Raw genomic sequence first — 22,874 nt, forward strand, 5'->3', positions numbered from 1 at the left:
ATATGTATTTTTGCCAAGCTATATAATTCTGAGTCTGTGTGGGTCTTTTGCTTAATATCAAAACATTTTCCCAATGAGAAATTCTTTATAAACTCATTGTATAAAATTCTTTTTAAACTCATATCATTATTCCATCATATAAACGTGCCATCATTTAACTAGTATCATTCAACTATTAATTTTCATCCAGTTTTGGATTCTTGTTTCATAAACACTGCTTGTTTTGTGCATGAATCTGTGCATTTCTAGTTATTCCTTAGGATACTCTCCGAGAAGTAAAATTTCTGAGTCAAAGGCACTAGATTTCTTTTAAGTTTTTGGAATTTTCTAACTGTCCAGCAAAAAAATGCTTCATTCATTCATTTTTTCTGTTTTAATATACCTGTATGGGCTGCTGTATCATAGTTTGACATTTTTCTTGCTTATTGGTATATAAAATAAAGGTGCATATTATAAGCCATGGCACCTTAGAGCTGCTCACATGAGTGGAGCATCTCCCCGACTACCACAAGGCTGCTGGGTCTGTCGCTCCCTTCACTCGCTCACTCCTCCTCGCCATCACCTTTATCGTCCATGTCTACAGAACGTTAAACTGACAGGTTCCACTTGTGTCCATTCTCCTCACCCTGATGAGACAGGCCAGGCCAGTTTTCTTACTCCCTGCAGTCTATATAAAGCCTGGCTCACAATCTCCGGAAGTCCCTCTGACTTCATGGTTTCCTAATTTGCTGTCCCTAAACACATCTACCTTGGTCTCCAGACTCTTCCTATGCCGCTGCCGGAGGCGAGGGCAGATTCTTCTCTAGTGAAGAGGGGCGCTTTCATTGAGTTGGGAGGACAGGTGGTGAAGAGCTCTCTTTCCAACAGGACCCAGCCCGGGAGGGGGTCAAGGTTGTACATTTTGCTAGTTCTGTGGCCCAGCTACTTGCTCAAAGGGAATGTGGGCCAGAGAAAAGCATGGTGGGGGGCCCTCCCCCCAACTCTGGGTACACAAACAGTCATTTGCACCTGCAAACAGGTAGCTGTGTGTCCACACCGAGTAAACAGTGTGCAGGTGTGAGGGGCTATTTGCTCAGGCCAGGGAGCGGAGCACAGGCGTCACAGCAGAGGCTATTTTTACACCTGGGTCACACTGACAGCCTCTACCAAGGTCGCCTGCCCTCAGAGCCATACATGAGATGCGGCCACTCCCGCCTATGACTTGCTCCCAGCTGGACCACCACAATTAACACTACTGTTGCCACCTCTACAGTCGGTGCCTATGGCCTGTCAGCCTCACTTCTTTCATCCAGGCCTGCTCATGAGGGGATTCGAGAGGCCAGGAATTTACAGAAGGACATTAGACCAAGCCAACTCCACAGCAGGAGGTGGGCACAGGCAATGTCGTCATTTTGTTGGGTGTCCGCAATAAACACTAGGTGGCACTACCATCTCAAAATTGAACCAAGACACCCAGTCTGGCCTGAATGTCACTTGGACATAGAGGCCTTGTAAGATCACCTTTCCAGTCCAAACCTAGCACAACTCTCTCATTCTGGTTTCCTTTTTAATTTTATTTTTCTCTTTAGAGACAGGACTCACTCTGTCACCCAAGCTGGAGTGCAGTGGTGCAATAGTAGCTCACTGCAGCCACCAACTCCTGGCCTCAAGAGGTCCTCCTGCCTCAGCCTATTTTTCTTTTTCTATCTTTTTTTTTTTTTTGAGACAGGGTCTCACTCTGTTACCCAGGCTGGAGTGCAGTGGGCCCTGCAACCTCAAGCTTCCTTAGTACCTGGGATTATAGGCACACGCTACCATCCCCAGCTAATTTTTGTAGAGACAAGGTTTCACCATGTTGCCCAGGCTGGTCTCAAATTCCTAGGCTCAAAGTGATCCTCCTGCCTTGGCCTCCCCAAATGCTGGGATTACAGGCATGAGCCACTGCACCCAGCCCTATTTTTCTTTATTATGAAAAAATGTAAACATTCAGAAGTAGACAGAATATGAAAGAGAACTCTGACTTAACCATCATCCAGTTGCCAATCATTTGTGGTCAATCTTGTTTTATCTATACCTCCATTCACTTTCCCCCATATTGTGCTACTGAAGAAAATCCCAGACTTCTATTACTTTATTCACAAATATCTCAGTATGTTGCTCTAACAGATAAAGAATCACACTCTTAAAAATAAGCAAACTGGCTTCTCTCCTACATTCTGGTTCATTTAAGTCAAAAACATCTCATAATGTGTTCCTCTTGTTCGGAGGGGAGATTCTCTTTTCTTCTCACAATTATTGTTTTATATGCAGGAATATCGGAGTGTTTTTTTTCTTCTTCCCACACTACACTGATGTAAAGAAAAACTTTTTTTGAGACAGGGTCTCCCTCGGTCCCCCAGGCTGGAGTACAGTGCTGCGATCTTGGCTTACTGCAGCCTCAACCTCCTGGGCTCAAGCACTCCTCCTGCCTCAGCCTCCCAAGTATCTGGGACTACAGGTGCATGCCACCATGCCTTGCTAATTTTTTTTTTCTTTTTTTTGTATTTTTGGTAGAGACAAGCTCTCACTATGTTGTACAGACTGGTCTTGAACTCCTAAGCTCAAGCGATTCTCCCACCTCAGCCTCCCAAAGTGCTGGGATTATGGGCATGAGCCACCGTGCCCACCCCAGAATCTTATTAAAGGACCCAGGAATTCCTGGAGCGTCCTCTCAGCTGCTGACTCACCTTTGGCTGCCTTGAGAACCCAACACATAGGTCTGCCTCGGAAGCTCCTGCAGGCTCACCTCAAAGTTGGGTTATGCATTCAAGCAACTATTTTACTGTCCAGGTAAAGTCCCTGGAGGTTGCCAAATACGTATTCGTCACCAACAAATATTTACTAAGCATCTGCTATTTAATCACTCTGATAGATGTCATAGGAGCTAGGAGGGAACCCAGGTCTCGGAATGCTAATGATCTATTTGGACAACTTGGATTTGAATATCTATAATGAGTAATAATATTACTCGGTTCGTTTTTAGAACATACCCTCAGCAGAGTGGGGGACTCATGGCAGACCCAATTGTCTAGGGCAGAAAGTGTGGAATCCCCACCAGCATAAAAGTCCCATTGTGATAGAAGGGTCAGGGGTCACCAAAACAGCCAAAGTAAAGGCTATGCTTCCTAAAGACACCCAATAGACAACCTGTAACACCTCCAAATCTGCAGAAGTTTCCATATTTCTGACCACAAAATCTTGCCATCCAACCCAGTCAATGAAATGTTACACACATTTTTAAACAATTACTTTAAAAACAAGGTAATCATAGAGGAAAATGTTGACCCTATAATGTTAAATGACAAACACAGCACTAAGTCCCAAACTAGCACTCACATCTGGTATGAACCTCGGTAAGCACCACTTCTCATTCCTTCTTAGGAGAGGTACTGAGAGGCAAGAATGATTCTGAAGCCAGGGGGCACAGCTGGGGCCTCGGATGCAGCCCCTCCCACCCAGTGCTGGCATCCCGGGAACTGCTCCAGCCACTTGGAAGGCATCACCCACGTTTGGAGGAAAGACTTGTAATAATAGTTGTAAAGTACTTTGCAAATGAGAGGAAAAACTTACAACAATGGCTGTAAAGTGCTTTGCAAACATCAAATGAGATAACAATGATGGATTATTGTTAGGAGGCTGAAGTTGGAGGGGTCAGGAGGGAAGGGGAGCGACCAGGACAAACCTTGGCGCTGGTTATTGGAGGAGGGGAGGACAGATAAAAGAGCTAGGAGATTGGGGAATCTGACCTTTCTTAAACCACTGGGGCTATGCTCAGAATTGTCTGTCGCTCTCAGCCGTCAGGTTTGAGACTGCAACCCGGGAACCAACTGACGGCAAGGCTGACCGTGTACACTTACTCGGTCTCCAAGTTGTTGCTCGTGGAAGTATGAATTAATGATTAGTTTAGCAATGAAAAGCACAAAATAAACTATGTCCTAACTCCAAGGATGGGGATCTCACTCCTCACTTCCATCCATACCCTGCTAAAACAGTTTTTTTAAAGAGGAAGCAAAGTCTGATAGTCCGATTTCTCAGACATCCAGTGCCATATGGATGTTCCTATGAATTAAGGCAAACTACCCCCACCCTAGTGCCTGAAAGAAGAATGTAGGCCAGGAGGTTGAAACATCCCATCCCGACTTCCCTACAAAGAACTGACGCCACCAGAGGCAAAGACTGCGACCTCTCCTCTCCTCTGACCTGCTCCATCCATCTTGGGGAACCCACCCACCCCAACAAGGGGAAGCCAATCAGGGCCGGGAGAGGGAAGGCATGGGAGGAAGAAAGGGAGAGGAATCAGAGGCCAGGGTCACGGTTCCGCTCTCCACTCCCTCCCCTGGGCGCTGCTGGCTGCTGGGGAGACAGCTCAGGCCACTGCTGCCGCCCCAACGGCGCCACAGAGCCTGGTCTGCTCTCCTGCAGATGCGCCCCTTAGACCTCCACCTGCTGGGGAGAGCTGGTGTTGAGCCCCAGCTTGCGCTGGAAAGAGCCTCACCCTCACGCCTGGAGGCAGAGGTGATGGGTCTCAGCCCCTTCACTGCAATGTCTGAAGCTCAAACATTTGCCATGTGTCTGCATAGGCGCCCCTGTACGAGTGCTAGACATAACGAACGTGGTGGAAAAACCCACGCTAACTCCTTGCCCTAAGTTGTTTTGGTCTAGCTGGGGATGCACAACTCAAAACTAATCGCTACCTTTGAGGTGACAAACTGCAGTGGGCCTGGGCCTCACACCGGTGCCCAGTCCACCACCTCCAGCTTCAGATCTTCAGCATAATGGACGTTCAGGGAGAGACACATCATCAGTGGAAAGGGCCCGTGCCCGGGGCAGCTGGGCAGTGCTACACAAGAAGGGCCGGGGGGCCAGGGAGACGCAACCCAGAGGCTTCTTGGAAAAGGCCAGACCCCAGCCCAGACTGGGCAGGACGGGAGGGACCTGCCCAGAGACCGTTCCCTGGGAACTAAAAGGGCTTCAGAGCAAAGTCTCAGCCCCACCCAAAGGTCCCTTGCTGAACCCCAGGCCCACGTCCCATCCAGAGTTCACTAGAGATGGAGCCTGGATTTCCCGACAGGCCCGGATCTGTCCCTGCGGCTGGCGCCTGGGTGTGGGGCACGAGGCCCAAACAAAGCCTGAGGTTTTCCTGGCAGCTCTCGAGCCCTGGGTCTTCTGGGCTTCGTCAGGCTCGGCAGATGCCTGTGACAGGAGGCTGTCACGGGGAGGCCCACACAGCTCCAGCGGGCTCCGGCAAGGGGATGAAATCACCTATTTTGGAAGCTCCCGCAGCTGCTGAACAGAGGAGGTTACCAGTTACCGCCCACCTTGCAGAGTCACCCCACGGAGTCCAAGGCCTCTGCTTCTGACCCTTATAAAGGACAAGACCCCGGGACGCCGGCTGGCTGGAGTGACGGAATGTGACTCAGTTTTGTTTTGTTTTTCTTCCTGAATCACAAACAGACAAGGACACTGTGAAAGGAAAAAAACAAAATCAAACAAAACCAAAAAAACAAAAACAAGAACGGAGGGAGGGGGGAACGTACAGAGAGACAGAGGAGGAAGAGGTTGAAGATCAAATGATAGAGGAAAATACACCTGCTCATATGCAAAGAGGTTTTACAGATGACAAAGAGAAAGATGAGCTTGAAGGCTGTAACGTGCAACCACACCTGTCACTGGAGGAACTGTGGAAAGACTCCAGCTCCGAAGCCCTGGGCCCCAGCGGCTCCTCCCTAGAGGTCTAAGAACTCCCAGCACCTCCGCACCTGCCTGGTCTGTGCTCATAGTCGGGTCAGCATGGGAGGCTGGTCCAGGAGAGGAATGGCAATGGAGGAATGTTCATGTGCTTTAGAAAACAGATTCTGCCCAGGGCCACAGAGCTAATCAACAGCAGAGATGGGATCAAACCCAGGTTGGCCAGTCAGTCTCTTAACCGCAGGCCAGCATCCCACCAGCTCTGCCCACAGATGTCTTGGCCATCCCTGACCCTTTCCCCAGCGGCAGTAGCTGGCAGCAGAGAGAAAATCAGTCTCAATTTGACCTGTGAGCAGCAAGGGCTGTAGGAGTCCAGAGCCCAAGCATGCTCTGTTTTCCCAGCGTGTCTGATCCCAGAAACTTCCCAGCATCTCTGTTTCAATGCTGCTCAGCTCACCCACTTGGGAAATGCTTCCTGGCCTTCATCATTGTCAAGATTAGATTTTGAGACCTTCGAGAACCCCTACACGTGGGTCTATAATTATGGCATAAAGATTTCCCCATAAAATGCAGGATCAGTTGTTGGCTCCAGGAGAAATGTAGGATGCTTCTGAGTTCAAATTTGAGCCTCTGCAATGACAATGCCACAGAGCTAAGTCCGTGAACTTGCGGACTGTTGCATTACTCTCACAGGACCTTTTTTTTTTTTTGGCAGTGGGGTCTTGCTCTGTCACCCAGGCTGGAGTCCAGTAGCTCACTCACAGCTAATTGCAGCCTCGACTTCCTGGCCTCAAGCAATCCTCGTGCCTGAACCTCCTGAGTAGCTGGGACTCCAGGTACACACCACCACGCTCAGCTAGTTTTTGTAGCATTTTGTAGACATGGGGTCTCACTATGTTGCCCAGGCTGATCTTGAACTCCTGAGTTCAAGCAATCCTCCCGCCTCAGCCTCCCAAAGTATTGGTATTACAGGCATGAGCCACCACTTCTGGCCACAAGCACTTTCTTGAAACAAATGAAACAAAAGTATTGTGGTGAATATGACTTCATTTGCTGCATCTCGACACTAAACATGCAGACTCCCAGAAAATGGTCACCATGGCCCCTTCCCACCAGAGAACCGCAGGCTGGGACACTATTTTAAAAACAGGTAAAGGGCCAGGTATGGTGGTTCATGCCTGTAATCCCAGCACTTTGGGAGGCCGAAGCCGGTGGAACACTTGAGGTCAAGAGTTCAAGGCCAGCCTGGCCAACATGGTGAAAGCCTGTCTCTACCAAAAATATAAAAAATAGGTGGGCATGTTGGTGCACCCCCGTAATTCCAGCTACTCGGGAGGCTGAGGCAAGAGAATTGCTAGAACCCAGGAGGCAGAGGTTGCAGTGAGCCGTGATCATGCCACTGTACTACAGTCTGGGAGACACAGTGAGACCCTGTCTCCAACAAAATGGAAAAGGAACAAAGAAAAGAAGGGGACACTGAAAGACTGCAGTGAGCTCTACATTTCTATTTGAAAACTCTCCCCAGTGCCGGCATTTTGCCCCTATACCAATACATTTTTTACAAAGACTGTCTTGCCAGCTGTCACCTTCAGGTGAAAGAGCTGTGGAGTTTTCCTGGGGGCCTCCGTGTGGGAAGCTACGATCAGTCCCAGAGTGGAGGGGCCTGGGCCTCCCAGCTGCTGTGTCTGCAGAGACCCTGCCCGGCAGTCCTCACGCCGAAACCTGGGACAATGTTCTCCTCTTTGTGCTGTCCCCCTCCCCGGGTTAATCTGGGAGCCCTGTGACTCACCATACAAAATGGGACACTTCTGAGGGGAGGGGGCACATTACTAATTATTCTTAAAGCACAGTCTTAACACCAGGGTGTGTGGCAACCCTCTGCAGACCTCACTGTCAGACCTGCATCCCTGACATGCTGATCCCTCCTCTCCGTGTCTCCCTAGTGTCCCAGCTGACAGGTAATACGGCTTACTTGCCCCCTCCCAGACAAGCCAGGAAAGAGGCCAGGACACCGCACTGGGCGCTGGGTCCTGCAGCTCCTGGGACTTCCGGCTTCAAGCTCAGATACAGCCAGGGTAGCCCTGGCTGGGGATCAGCACTTGAAAATATTTACTCCTTCCTGGCCTCTGGGGACTGCATGCAAAGGGCGCCCCCGCCGCCGCTTCCCTGTCCACTGCCTTGTTGAGTTGGCTCGCTCTGCACATCCCCAGTCCTTCTGTGGGAGAGGCTGTGAGGTCCAGGAGCAAGGGGCAGTTGGCACAGTGGTACAGTCTTAAAACCTGCAAGCTGGGTCTGGGCTATTCCGTGAACATTCAGAAGAGGACACCAAGGTGCAGAGCAGGCCGGTCAAGTGCCTCATCTGAGCTCCCAGTCCTAGCCTTCCACAGTACCACACTGCTCTCCGCTGGACCCCGCCACCTGTAGCACCCTGCACACAGCAGAAGCTCCAGACACAACAGAAACTCCGCACACACGACAGAAGCTCCGCGCACGACAGAAGCTGCGCGCACGACGGAAGCTCTGCACACAGAGCCATCGAGTTTCAACAAACCCAGTGCCTAGAGAGTCCCGTGAGGCGGCCGAAATGACGATGCGACAGGGCTGGGCTTCCGGCCGGCTGGGCTGCCTGGCCACTGAGATGCCATGTTCCTGGACACACACCATAATTCAGCTGTGAGAATCATCTGTGCAGGGCCAGAAGTTTCCGTGTGTGTGTGTGTGTACACATACATGTGTGTATATACGTGTGTATGTAAAATCATATATAATGGATGTACATGGAAAATTACACCGCGTTGCACTAAAAGCCAGCCCACTCTTGCTAGCAAAAACTGCTCTAATTAATTCACTGGAATAAACTGTTTTTAGAGGGAAAATGTCTATTTTTCAGATGTTCCTGCCAAATACTGGAAACAACCAAGATGCCCAACGGTAGAAGAATGAATACAAAAACAAAGTTTCAGTAAAGCCATACGGGAATTGGAGTTGGTTTATTAAATGACAACTGGATAGACTATGTTCTTCAGATTTTCTCTTTCTGTAACATGGTTTAAATTAGTTAAATATGCAGTTAATTAAACAAGTATCTCTGCCTAGGCACTGCAGGATCGGAGATGTTTATTTTCTTCAATTTCCTGGGATCCTCCTAGTCTGAAAGAAAAAATACAAAGTACTTTTTCCACTTTGGGCCCAGCTGCCTCCCCACCACAGTGGCAGCCCCATCTGGGCTCAGGCATCGCTATGGCACCAACTATTCCTCCCACCCTACAGAAAGAAAGGGAGAACCCCTCCCTTTGGGGTACAGTCCCAGCCAGGGTAGAATGTACATGAAGAGCTTGCCAGTCATGCTGTGGACAAAGGCTGGCACTGGTCCTGGTTCCTCCAAGTCACTGTGTTGTGATGATGCTCCTCTCCAGGCTCCTCCCAGCTTGCCTCAGTCATTTTAGTGTGCCCTGGGGTTGGGGGATGTGGGGAAGCAGACACTCTGGGTCTTGATGGGAAGCGTGACATGGTACAGCCCCACAGCCAGTGGGGAAAGCAATTTGGCGATATCTTATCAAAAGTATAAATGCATGTGTCACTTGATCCAGAAACTCCACTTCCAGGAATGTATCCTCCAGATTACTTTTGTGTAAAATGGTTTATATACAAGGAGATTCACTATGGCATGTTTTTCCATAGCAGAGGACTGGAAAAACCACTCTTAGGTTCATCGATACAGGACCGGTTAATTCAGTGAAGGCATACTATGTAGCCATAAACAATGGTCTTGATGTACTGATATGGAATTCTTGCCAGTATATGCTGTGAAATATTAGAAGGCATGGACAATACATTGATATTCTCTTACAAAAAGAAGGGGAGAAGAATCTGTACATGGATTTGTTTATATATACAATGAACATTTTTAGGAGGACAGACAAGAAACTGATCATACTGGTTGCTTCCAGGGAGGCGTCTTGGTGGCTCATGGAGGTACTTCTCATTGTTTGCTGTTGTGTACCTTTTAAATACTCAACTATTTTAATGTTAATGTATTTCTTATTTGCGACAGTGATTTTTTTTTTTTTTTTTTTTTGAGACAGAGTCTTGCTCTGTCACCCAGGCTGGAGTGCAGTGGCATGATCTTGGCTCACTGGAACCTCCATTTTCTGGGCTCAAGCAATTCTCCTGCCTCAGCCTCCCCAAAAGCTGGGATTACAGGTATATACCACTATGCCTGGCTAATTTTTGTATTTTTAGCAGAGATGGGGTTTCACCATGTTGGTCAGGCTGGTCTTGAACTCCTGACCTTAGGTGATTCACCAGGGTTGGGCTCCCAAAGTGCTGGGATTACAGGCGTGAGCCACTGCACCTGGCCTATGATTCTTTTGCATGTTAAATAAAGTACAGAAATATGTCATGGGCTAGCATCATCACTCATGCAGTAACATTTTTAATTTAAAGTTGGGCAGGTTCCATTTTCAGATTTTTCCACAAAAGCATCTTTTCTCTCACCTTACTTTCCTACAAAAGCATCTTAATTCCCTAATGAGAAAATGGAACCCATTTCCCAAGTGGGTCCTTAGCTTTGCTGCACTCCTAAAGCTGTTGACCCGCTGTCATCTCTCACAGTACTCTAGCTCCTGCCCCAAGGAGCCCCAGACTCAGCCCCGGGGAACCCTGGCCTGGCTTCTAATGCTCAGTGATATGGTCCTGGTTCCTTTTATTTATTAGGAAGACTGCAATGGAGCTTTGGCCAGAGGAGACTTAAGCTGGGCTAGTCTGGGCCGTTTGACTCTGCAACCCCAGTTAGGAGCTGGCAGGACGGAAAAGGAATAGTGAACAAATTGCCAGGGCAGCTCCCGCAGGGACCGAGACAATGGGTCTGCAGGGAGAGGCTTTTCCTTCCAGACCCACGGCCTGCCGTCAGGAGGAAACAACTTCCCCTTCGCCCCTGGAATGGCAGCAGCAGCAGCCAGCTGGGAGATTTATGGAGATATAATGTGACCTCTTTATTGCCCTGAATGCTAGGGAGGCATTTCAGGGGAGATTTACGCCTTTCACAAGAGGAGGCGAGCAAGGGTGTAGAAATTTGTACGTGGGGACTGTTTTCCCCTCTCGGGGGCTTCTGGGGGATTACTTAATCAAACCAAGGTTAAGCTCCAATCGCCATCACTTTACATCTTCTTCTCCTGCTAATCCACCCAGTTACCCTGCTACCCTGAAAGCTTTTTGCATGAAATGCGGAGTCTAAGCCAAGTTGCAAGGGATCTGTTAAGTTCTGAGTTCATTTAACACAAAACAAAACAAAAAATAAGAATGAAGACTAGATTTCCAGGGCCGGGAGACAGTGCCCTGCAGCCATGGGCCTGGGCAGCACACGTTTTGCTTATATAGGCCTCAGATCTTCTTTGTGAAAGGAAGGTGTTAGACCAGATGACTTAGGTCCTTCCTAGTGTGAAAATAATCTAGATAATATCAGATCAAATGTTAATGCTATACCTTACTCTGCACCAGTGATTTTTCTGTCACTTTTTTTTTTTTTTAAGCTGCAGAACTCTTTCTTCAAAGAAAATGTAATCTGAGGAAGCCCAACATTAAAGACAGAGGAATGCAGTTGACTGGGCGAAAGGGTGGCTCCGTCTTCTACCCAGCACTCCTTCAGGTCCACATCCACACTTCCCGGGGCCTTGAGGAAGGTCCTCCAGCCTCTAGAGGGCGCCCTGCGCTGCAGAGTTCCCGCCAAGCGCTGTTCAGGGCTCACCTGATGCGGTGAACGGGGTCCGCCCCCGGCTTCACTATCAGAAGCCTGGCAGACCAGACATAAAGGCAGGGGCTGGGGCAATTCCAGACGTAAGCAGAGGTGGACGCCTTGGCCAACAGTCGTTTCCCCTCTCTTGGTCTGGTCTCCACAACTCAAAAGTGCAGTGGTTGGAAAAGATGATTTCTTTTTTCTTTTCGAGACAGAGTCTCGCTCTGTTGCCCAGGCTGGAGTGCGGTGGTGCCACCTCGGCTCACTGCCAGCTCCACCTTCCGGGATCACGCCGTTCTCCTGCCTCAGCCTCCCAAGTAGCTGGAACTACAGGCGCCCACCACCATGCCCGGCTAATTTTTTGTATTTTTTTTTAGCAGAGACAGGGGTTTCACCGTGTTAGCCAGGATGGTCCCGATCCCCTAACCTCGTGATCCACCCCCGGTCGGAAAAGATGATTTCTAGGCTCCTACTTGTGAAAGCATTCAAGGTGGCACTGCATTCTAATTCTCATTTATGTTTTTAGTCCCTGTCCCCTTCAATTTGTGTTTAAATTATACAATTTTTAATTGCTACAAAAATTCAAACAGGCCAGGCATGGTGGCTCTGGTCTGTAATCCCACCCCTTTGTGAGGCTTGCGGAGTATGGCTTGAACTCAGGAGTTCAATACCAGCCTGGCAACATAGTAACTCTCTTAAAAAAAATAATTAGCTAGGCGTGGTGGCCCTCGTCTGTAGTCCCAGCTACTCCAGAGGCTGAGGTAGGAGGATCACTTGAGCCTGGGACTGCGGGACTGCAAGCCTGCAAGCTAGTTATGATCGCATCTCACCGCGACTCCAACCCAAGTAAGTGACAAAGAAAACCCTATCTTAAAAAAAAAAAAAAAAAAAAAAAAAAATTTCAAACAAACAGTACAGAAGAATGTCACATAGAAACAGCTGGTCCCAATCATGTGGTTCACGCCTGTAATCCCAGCATTTTGAGGCCGAGACGGGTGGATGACCTTAAGCTCTGAGTTGGAGACCAGCCTGAATAACATGGATAAACCTCCTATCTGTACTAAAAATACAAGATTAGTCAGCGCGGTGGCATGCCTGTGATCCCAGCTACTCAGGAGGCTGAGACACAGGAGAATTGCTTGAACCCAGAAGGAGGTTGCAGTGAGCCGAGATCGCATCTCATTGCACTCCAGTCAAGTAATAAGAGGAAACTCCGTGTCTAAAAAGAAAAAGAAAAAAAAGAAACAAAAGGTCTCCACCATCACCATTATCCCATTCTCAGGCAGAGGTGGCTAACAATTTTTGTTTTCCAGATGTCTTCTATCATTAATGAACATTTTTATTTTTAGAAATTTTAAAATTACATAAACAACAAAGGACACTGTTTATTCCCCACCATCTGCTGTCCAATCACTATATTGAATTTAGTGTATATCCTTCTAATTAGTCTATATACTTCTACACTGTATAACGTTCCTCTGAAGAACATAAGCATTGTTTAAAGATTTTACATGAATGCTTTCTTTTAAAAATATGAAATATTTCAGTCACTGAGAAAAAAATATATAGCAAAACACTCTTAAACCCACCACCAGCTTTTTTCAAATCTTATATTTTACCATATTTACTTCAGATGTTTTAAAGCAAATACAACACTCAGTAGATGCTCTTAACCCCACACCCAGTCTCTTTTGCCCATTATGTTTCCTAGTTTTGTTTTTTTGTTTTTTGTTTTTGAGACGAGTCTCGCTTCTGTCACCCAGGCTGGAGTGCTGTGGCTCGGATCTCAGCTCACTGCAGCCCGGCCTCCCCGGTTTACGCCATTCTCTGCCTCAGCCTCCGGAGTAGCTGGGACTACAGGCGCCCGCCACCATGCCCGGCTAATTTTTTGTATTTTTAGTAGAGATGGGGTTTCACCGTGTTAGCCCGGATGGTCTTGATCTCCTGACCTCGTGATCCGCCCGTCTCGGCCTCCCAAAGTGCTGGGATTACAGGCTTGAGCCACCGCGCCCGGCCTTCCCAGTTTTAATTATACATATGGATCTGCTTTATTTGAGTTGATTTATAGTTTTCTATTATATTAACAAATCACATTTTACTTGTTCATTTCTTTATGGTTATGGACTAAATGTCTGTGAATACCCCAAATTTAGATCTTGCAATCCTAACTCACATGTGATGGTATTTGGAGGTTGGGCATTTGGAAGGTGAACAGGCCATCAGATGGAGCCCTCATGAATGGGATTATTACCCTTATAAGAAGAGAAAGAGGCTGGGTGCAGTGGCACACTCCTGTAATCCCAGCACTTTCAGAGGCCGAGGCAGGTGGATCACCTGAGGGTCAAGAGTTCGAGACCAGCCTGACCAGTATGGTGAAACCCCCCCATCTCTACTAAACATACAAAAATTAGCCAGGCATAGTGGTGCATGCCTGTAATCCCAGCAACTCAGGAGAGGCTGAGGCAGGAGAATTGCTTGAACCCAAGAGGCGGAGGTTGCAGTGAGCCGAGATTGCACCATTGCATTCCAGCCTGGGTGACGAGCAAAATTCCACCTCAAAAAAGAAAAAGAAAAAAAGAAAAGAAAAGACAGAAGAGATATCTCCCTACACCCACCCCATGTGTAGATGCAGCGAGATGATGGTTTTCTGCAAAGCAAGCTTGGGACTCTCATCAGACACCAATCTGCCAGTGCCTTGATCTTAAACTTCCTGGCTTCCAGAACTTTGAGAAATAAGTGTTATTAAAGCCACACATTCTATGGTACTCTGTTACAGCAACCTAAACTGACTAAGACACTTACTGATATATATTCAGCTTGTTTTCAGTTTTTTGGTGTAATAGCAATGCTTCATCAGGCATCCTTGTACATGTCTGTTTATACACATGAGAAAAGTAGGATATAGGAGATTTATTTTAGCCATGTTCAAATGTATATGCATAAAACACTTAAGCTTGGTTTGGTGCTGTTTAAGTTGTTATGCTGTAACAAACAAATATTTATTTGTTTGCTGTACACATTACATGTCAGCTACAAGTTGGCTGAAATTCTGTATGTGTACTTCACTCGGACATGCAAGTTGAAGGCAAAATCTCTATGTGGTCCATGCCAGCCTTGTGGCAGGGGGCAAAAAGTCATGACAGAACCATGTAATGGCTCTTAATGCCTCTTTGTGGAAGTTGCATAGTGACTTTGAGTCACATGTTCTTGATCAAAGCAAGTCTCATAGCCAAGCCTGTGTCATCAGGGTGGTGGAAATAATCCTCACCAGATATGGGCTCCCTCAGTATGGGAAGAACAGAGCAGTGCGCTGAACACACGCTGTTTCTGCAGGGAAGCATATCTGTTTAGACATTTTTCCATATCAGCACAGATCTACGTCTCTCTTTGAAGAGGATTTATTAGTTTTGTTTTGTTAAGACACATAACGTTTACATTCTACTCCATAATTCTCACAGCTGTTTAGCTGTAGATGATATTTGAAAGGATTCAGTGCTCATGCCAGTCTTTTTATGCCACAGCCTCCCCATTCCTAATACCTTGGCTGCATTTCAGCAAGTGATTTTTCACTGCTACACACAACAGGGCTGCAATGAACATCACTGCTTTAGCCTCTGTGCCAGCGTGTCTCTAGTTTGTTTTGATTTATGATAAGGCAAGTTCCCCTTTCTTAAGTCTCCTTTTAAAAAATTATCTTGGCTATTCTTGTACAATAACTCTTTCATATAAATTTTATAATCAGCTGGACACGTCGTATTTAAGAAATCTTGTTGGGATGTTTCCTGGGACTGTGTTAAATTTATAGGTTTGTTTGAGGGAGTTTGGAATAAAGAATGCTGCCAACTTTTCCAATCCAAGCATCTAGTATCTTTCTCCATTTATTCATGTCTTCTTTTATGCCCTTCAGTAAAGCTTTATAGCTTTCTCCACAGGGAACTTATTTGTTTACTGAAGTTGACCAGTCTTTCATTGCAAATAATGAAAACATTGCCACTTTTCTTCCTATGCCATTTATTTTAACAGGGAAATTTACTCCTGGCTGGAGAGCTGAGAGGTATGGACCAGCTCTTGAAGTCTTTCCTTAAATGTGGTCTGGATTTATATTATATTTGGCAGTTTTCTATAGTTGGGGATATGAGTTGTCTCTTAATTTCACTGCAGATAAAAGTTTTACTTGATTTGGGGGTTTCTTTTCATCCGATGTGCTGGTCTTGAGGGAGGAGGGGGAGAAAGCAAACCTTTACTCTGCCAGCCTTCGCAGGAAGTCTCCACCTGTTCTTCAGACCAAACATACACCCTTCTCAAATTCCGTCAGCTCCTCTTCCTCTAGCCTTCAGATTCAGGTTCACCTGACGTGTTCATGAATCTTTATGGCAATCCATCGCATCTATCTTGAATTTTCTATTTTATCTTGAATTATTTATTTTGCAACAGCCGTTCGTTTTTTGGTGTTACTTTACTTTTTCTTCCCAACTTCTCTCTGTTTTGTTTTGTTGCTCTAGCCTCGGAATTCTTTAGCCAAGCAAACATTTACAAATCAAATATAAAGTAGATGAAACGGAGCTTCTCTGCAATAGGGGCCCCACAGGCCCTGCTCTGAGCCTTCCTTCCATCTAAAGCACCTGTGCCGAAATCAGTGCTCCTGGAGCGTAGTTCGATGACAAAACGTCTAGTAGTTCAATCTGCCTTTTCACAAATAAATTCACTTACTTGGCAGACATCTTAGGTGGAGCATGAAGCTGCTACAAAAATCTACAGTCTTTTATTATGTGTGGTTAATAGTTTTGATCCAATCTGATTTGCATTCCAAAGGAAATTATAAAAGTGCATTCACTGCTATATTTTATGAATGTAACTTAAAATTTTAATGCAGATTATAAACATGATAAATTTGCAGATCAAAATCGGACTAGTTGCTTGCAGTACAACATTTAAAAATCACCATTTTCTACCTCCTCACCAAGGATAACCTTCTCCTTATTGATCAGCCCTGTTCTGACAGCAGGATAACACTGAGACTTGGGCAAACAGAAACACTGACGAGCCAAAAAGGCAATCTTACAGAACAAATTCTGGATGGATAGTTCTACCTAATCTTCCATTAATGCTACTTACACCTTTGGCCAAAGAAGGAAACAGAATGAGGTGTTAGGAAAAAGGTTTTCACAATTTACTTTCTACTAGCTAAGCTTGCACACTGCCTCTCCATTTTTCTCTTCTTTATTTTAAATTGTGATAAAATACATATAAAATTAACCATCTTAACAATTTTTAATCGTACAGTTCAGTGATAGTAAATGTGTTCACACTGTTGTGAAACTAATCTCTACAACTGTTTTCATCTTGCAAAACTGAAACTCTGCACCCATTAAACACTAACTGCCCATCCTCCTGCTCCCCTCTCTCCCCCACCACCTGGCAAGCCCCATTCTACTTTCTGTCTTCGTGAATTTGACTGCTCTGGGGGCTCCACAGAAGTGGGATCATACAGTATTTGCCCTTTGGTGACTGGCTTGTATCACTTAGCGTAATATCTTCGGGATTCATCTATGTCGTGGTAGTGTAAGACTTCCTTCTCAAGGCTGAGTAATACTCCACTGTGCACACAGACCACATGTGTTTATTCATTCCTCCATGGATGGACACCTAGGCTGCTTCTACTTTTTGGATATTGTGTCTCTCTCTTTTAATCAATAATGCGCTCATTTTTACAAGAAAATAAACATTGGGAATAAATGTCGCCTCAAAAAAAAATCAATCAAATGTGGATCACTGTGGCTTTGCTGATCCAGCTAGGAAACTCCTCAAGACCCGGTCTTCATAAGACTCAGTCTTTCAGGAAGAAACTCAGAGGCAGTGGTAGCTGCAATATTATTCTCTTGCTGACCAAGAGTGAACAGATTACAGGTAAGGAAATGAAAAACCAAGAAAGTCAGGACCAAAGGAGAATCCTGCAGCAACAAATCGAGAGGGAAGGAAGGCTGTCCGAGAAGCTCGCCCTGGCAGAGCCATCCAGGCACACGGGCTGCACCTCAGTGGGCATTGGGCCACATGCCCTGAAACGGGAGTTCCTGGGGCAGATGACACGAGACAAACAGAGAGGGCACTGGCCAGGGAAGTCAGGCTGACCTAGGTCCCGCCAGCCTCGGGCCCTCTGTGGCCTTGGGCAGGTCCCTGTGACCTGGGTTTCTTCTCCTGCCCATGGACATTACAGTTCCTGCCCACAGGAAGTCGCTGGAATAAATAACAAAACAACACCAGGACAGCAGGGAACATCATAAGCGCTCAGTGTTTGCTGGGCCTCAATGCCACCACCAAATATCACACCTTTCCCCACAACTGCTCTGCTGAGCAGGCTGGCTGCGGCCTGAAGACCCAGGATCCATCCTCCTCTTTGCTGTCTACACCTCTGCCTAGTTCTTGTCCTCTGGCCCCTACATGGAGGCCAGACAAAGCCCCCAGCTCCTGATCAGAACGGTACAAATAATCACCCTTCAATTCCCCTTGTTTCACATTCTATTCAGAATTTTAATAAAATCGTTAAAACATCCCGACAGTGAGTGTTCACCTTCACTGAATCTCACAGGTCATCAGAGGTGGAAGGGCTCACAGATCTAAGAGGTATCTGGTTTCAATTCACTCATCTTCACAAGAATCAAAAGCCTAGGCAAGCCCGTTTGGCTCCTCTGAGATGGACACCACGTCCATGTCACTCCTGCAGTGAAGATGGAAGCACAGGAAATTTGGATCCTGACTCCAGCCCATAAAACCACTCAGTGAGGCCAGGCACAGTGGCTTGTGCCTGTAATCCCAGCACACTGGGAGACTGAGGAAGGAGTATCACTTCAGCTCAGGAGTTCAAGACCAGCCTCGGCAACATGGCAAAACCCTATCTCCAAAAAATATAGAAGTTAGCTGGGCATGGTAGTAATTCCAGCTACTCAGGAGGCTGAGGTGTGAGGATTCCTTGAACCCTGGAGGTAAAGGCTGCAGTGAGCCATGATCACGCCACTGCACTGCAGCCTGGGCAATGGAGCAAGATCTTATCTCAAAAACAATAAAAACAACAACAACAACAATAACAAATAGTAAGTGGCAGGAATATCCAGGAATTATACACTGGGTTTAAAAACCAAAAATGCATAACTAACTAATAAGTAACTCCTCATTTTCCTTTCTTCTCCACACTCACTCAGAATTGAGCAGCCACCATAGGTCAGATGCATTTCCAGGCAGAAACTCACAGGGCAGCGGACTTAACCCCTGCTTTTCAGCGAACAAATTTTATACCATGATAATTCAAGCTGGAATGATTCACTTATTTCTAGAGATTACTAGAGACCAACCCCGTGAGGGCTTTCTCAGAACACACACTATTGAACCACACAGTCCTTCTTCCTTTCTGAGTTCAACCTAAGTAGCTTCTGCATTTTTAAATTTTTTTTGAGATGCAGTCTCACACTGTTGCCCAGGCTGGAGGGCAGTGGCACAATCTCGGCTCACTGCAACCTCCACTTCCCGGGTTCAAGCGATTCTCCTGCCTCAGCCTCCCGAGTAGCTGGGATTACAGGTGCATGCCACCCTGCCTGGCTAATTTTTTGTATTTTTAATAAAGATGGGGTTTCACTATGTTGGCCAGGCTTGTCCTGAACTCCTGACCTCGTGATCCACCCGCCTGGCTTCTGCATTTTTTCTTTTTGTTCAGACATCACTGGAGAAAGTCATCTGGTCCCAACTTCCTCAGCTAGATCTTTTCTTTTTTTTCTTGTTCTGTCACCCAGGCTGGAGTGCAGTGGCACAATCATGGCTCACCACAACCGGGTTCAAGTGATTCTCCTGCTTCAGTCTCCTGAGTAGTTGGGATTATAGGCACCTGCCACCACACATGGCTTATTTTTCTATTTTTAGAGAGACGGGGTTTCACCATGTTGGCCAGGCTGGTCTCGAATTCCTGACCTCGAGTGATCCCTCCTGCCTCAACCTCCTGAAGTGCTGGGATTACAGGCGTGAGCCACCATGCCCAGCCCTCAGCTAGATCTTTAAAATATTCTAAAACTATGACTATAACCCCATTAGTCTCTGCTTACCTAAATGTGCTCCCCTATGTAAGATAAATTACAGACAGTAAGTTGGATATGGGATCTACGACCTAAATGTAGGTTAATACTGAGAAAGAAAGCAAATTCTCACTAATATAAAACCCCACTTAATTCAACTTGGCAGCCTCCTATGCAATCTAACCCTTTATGTTATTGAATCCAGGGCTGAGCATAGTGGCTCAAATCCATAATCTCAGCATTTTTGGAGGCTAAGGAAGGAGGATTGCTTGAGCCCACGAGTTGAAGGCTACAGTGAGCCATGACCATGCCACGGTACTCCAGCCTGGGCAACAGAGCAAGACCCTGCCTCTACAGAAAGTAAAATGATAATTAAAAAAAATTAAAAAGCTGGGTATAGTGGCGCACACCTGTAGTCCCAGCTACTTAGGAGGCAGAGGCAGGAGGAGTGCTTGAGTCCAGAAGTTCGAGGCTGCAGTGAGCTATGATTGCAGCGCCGCACTCCAGCCTGAGCAACAGGGTAAGACCCTGTTTCAAAAATAAAAGTAAAACAAAAAAGATCCTATTTTAAATATTTCCTTTAATGATAATAGCTAGCATTTATTAATGGTTGGCTTAATGACTAATATTTGGCTGGGTGCAGTGGCTCACACCTGTATTCCCAGCACTCTGGGAGGTTGAGGTGGGTGAATCACCTGACATAAGGAGTTTGAGACCAGCTTGGCCAACACAGTGAAACCCCATCTCTACTAAAAATACAAGATTAGCTGGGCGTGGTGGCGGGGGCCTGTAATCCCAGCTACTCGGGAGGCTGAGGCAGGAGAATCGCTTGAAACTGGGAGGTGGAGGTCACAGTGAGCCGAGATCGCACCACTGCACTCCAGCCTGGGCAACAAGAATGAAACTCCATCCATAAATAACAAATAAATACAGACTAACATTTATAGATACTTACTACATGCCAAGTACTATGCTTTATGAATATTATTTCTTAGCTTCTGTGGAGTAGTTTCTATTTCAATTTTATGGGCATGAAAACTGGGTGACATTATATAGGGTAAAGATGAAATTTTTTTTTACTTCTTTTTTTGAGACAGTCTCACTCTGTCACCCAGGCTAGATCATGGCTCGCTGCAGTCTCCATCTCCCAGACTCAAGCGATCCTCCCACCGCAGCCTCCCTAGCTGGGACCACAGACACACACTATCATGCCAGGCAAATTTTTTGTATTTTTGGTAGAGAAGGGGTTTCACCATGTTGCCCAGTCTGGTCTTGAACTCCTGAGCTCAAGCAATATGCCTGCCTTGGCCTCCCAAAGTGCTGCAGGCATGAGCCACCGCACCCAGGCTAGCCGGAATTTTAAATCAGGTTCCTGACTCCAGCTTCTTTAACCACTTACTAGACTCTACTGCCTCTCCTTATCAACTGCCAAATAAAAAGTTGGAGGTCCCCATAAGGATTATAAGCAAAATTCCTGAAAACAAAGGAAAAAGGGGTCTGGCTAACGGGCTCCCCCTTCACCAGGAACAGCTGCTTATATGGCCAGCTCTCCCCTTCCCAGCAGGCGGGTCCATTCTCCTCTTCCTTCTCCTCCCATCCTCTGCTTTGTGCTGGGGAAAGGGTCCCCATTATTTATGCCACTCCTGGAGATGTGTTTACACAGGGAAGGAAACTCAATATCAACATTCCCCGAAGGAAAGTGTCTTGTCACTTCTGTGAAGCTTTTCAGGCAGGGAGTCACTATCCTCCAAGATTGACAGGCACTTACCGCCTTTAAACGCCTTTAAACAGGGTCTGAAGGGAGCTTCTTTCCCCGTGGCGTTTGTTATGATGAGGCTGAGAACGTGGCTGGCACACACAGCTCTTCTGGTGCCTCAAGGGGCTCTCCAGGAAGGATCCTGGGGAATCTACTCAGAGTGAGTTGGAGGGAAAAACAGTGGACTGAGGCACCCAAGATGGGAAAGGATAAACTGGATGAGTGAAAAGTCCAGAAGTCCCTTTGAGCTGGCAGGGAAAGATTGTGAGTCATCTGCTCCGGGTCCAGAACACTGACGGAATGTGAAGATGGTGGGGGAACTTTGGAAGCCAGGAGGGCACCATCAGGGCCCAGCAGAGCACCAAGGGATCAAGTGAGGAGGCCAGGGGTGTTTATAGGCAAACGCAAGGGCACACTGCCTGTCCACTTCCTCATCCCCCTTGCCTGGCTCTGGGCCTCCCAAGGCCTCCAACTGCATCAGAAGCCAGCTCTGCAGGGCTCATCCTCCAGCCCTCTGCACCGCCCCCACTCCCCTGGGGGCTCTCTCCTACTCTCAAGGGTTCAAACGGAGGCTGGAGGGTCCCACATGTGCACCAGCCCTTAGCCCTCAGACTCCAGCCACTACCACCTGTGCCACTGTCCCCGGGACATCTCCACCTGCACCTTTCTCCCTGCCTCAGACCCATGAGGTCCCCGGTGTTGGCCACACCTCACTGCCCTGTTGCCGTGTTACTACCTTTGAGAACATAATGTTAGAACTTTCTGCACTCTCCTCTCGCCTCCTGGCCTTTTTAGGTTTTGGGCGCCTTTGCTCCCTCAATCTCCTCCGATGTCTCTCAGGCTCCTTCTCCCTGTAAAACTGGCCAGGGATCCACACGGGCTCATCCCTGGGCTCCTGTTTCTCAGGTTCCTTTTATAAGGATGGCTCTGCTCCCCGCTGGCGATGTCTCAGCAGAGCCATTCACGGAGATCTGAATATGTGAGCCAAAGTTATCAAATGCTTCGGGATGAATTCCCGGTTGCATTTTTTCAGTGAAGGAACACGTGCACGTGTCTGGTATGTTCCAGGTGATTGTATTCCGGACCCCAAAAGGAAATGGCATAATTCTTTCCCTGCAAATACTTCCAGAGTAGTGGAACTATAATCCAAATAAAAGGACGGTACCAGAAGGTATAGTGAGAACAGAGGCCACAGGCTGATGCTCAGGAATTGTGCCTGGAGATGAGTCAAAAGCTGCTTGCAGAGACAAGCCACACAGAGATGCAGAGGCCAGAGGCCACCCCCCTGCCCCCGAACCCCCTTCACGCCACTGGCTTTCATGCACTTGCAAGATGCACCTTCTGCTTCCCTCTGAGGCCATCAGTACCAGACGGATTGCCAAGGTGCGGAGTAATAATGGCTCAGGGTCAGCACTCGCTGTGAGCCAAGGCTGCTGGGTCCGCGCTCTTCCCTGCCACGACAGGCAGGCAGCAGCAAGTCTGACCTCCAGAGTCAAGAGCGAGGGGCAGGAGCTTCACGAACCTTGGCCATGCCCAGTAAGACCAAGACTCACCCCAGCCTACGCAGTGAAACCCAAGCACTCTCCAGAAATACTGTAGGATTTGCTCTTCTCCCAACAGG

General features: G+C 47.2%; 1 protein-coding gene across 2 annotated transcripts in view; it reads right to left on the bottom strand.

Moving 5' to 3' along the window:
* GATA4 (GATA binding protein 4) overlaps positions 1 to 22,874 on the bottom strand; it is a 60,923-nt gene that overhangs the window by 12,000 nt on the left and 26,049 nt on the right. The window lies entirely within an intron of this gene.

Source organism: Papio anubis, chromosome 8 (genome assembly GCF_008728515.1).
Source record: "Papio anubis isolate 15944 chromosome 8, Panubis1.0, whole genome shotgun sequence".
Taxonomy (NCBI): Eukaryota; Metazoa; Chordata; class Mammalia; order Primates; family Cercopithecidae; genus Papio; species Papio anubis.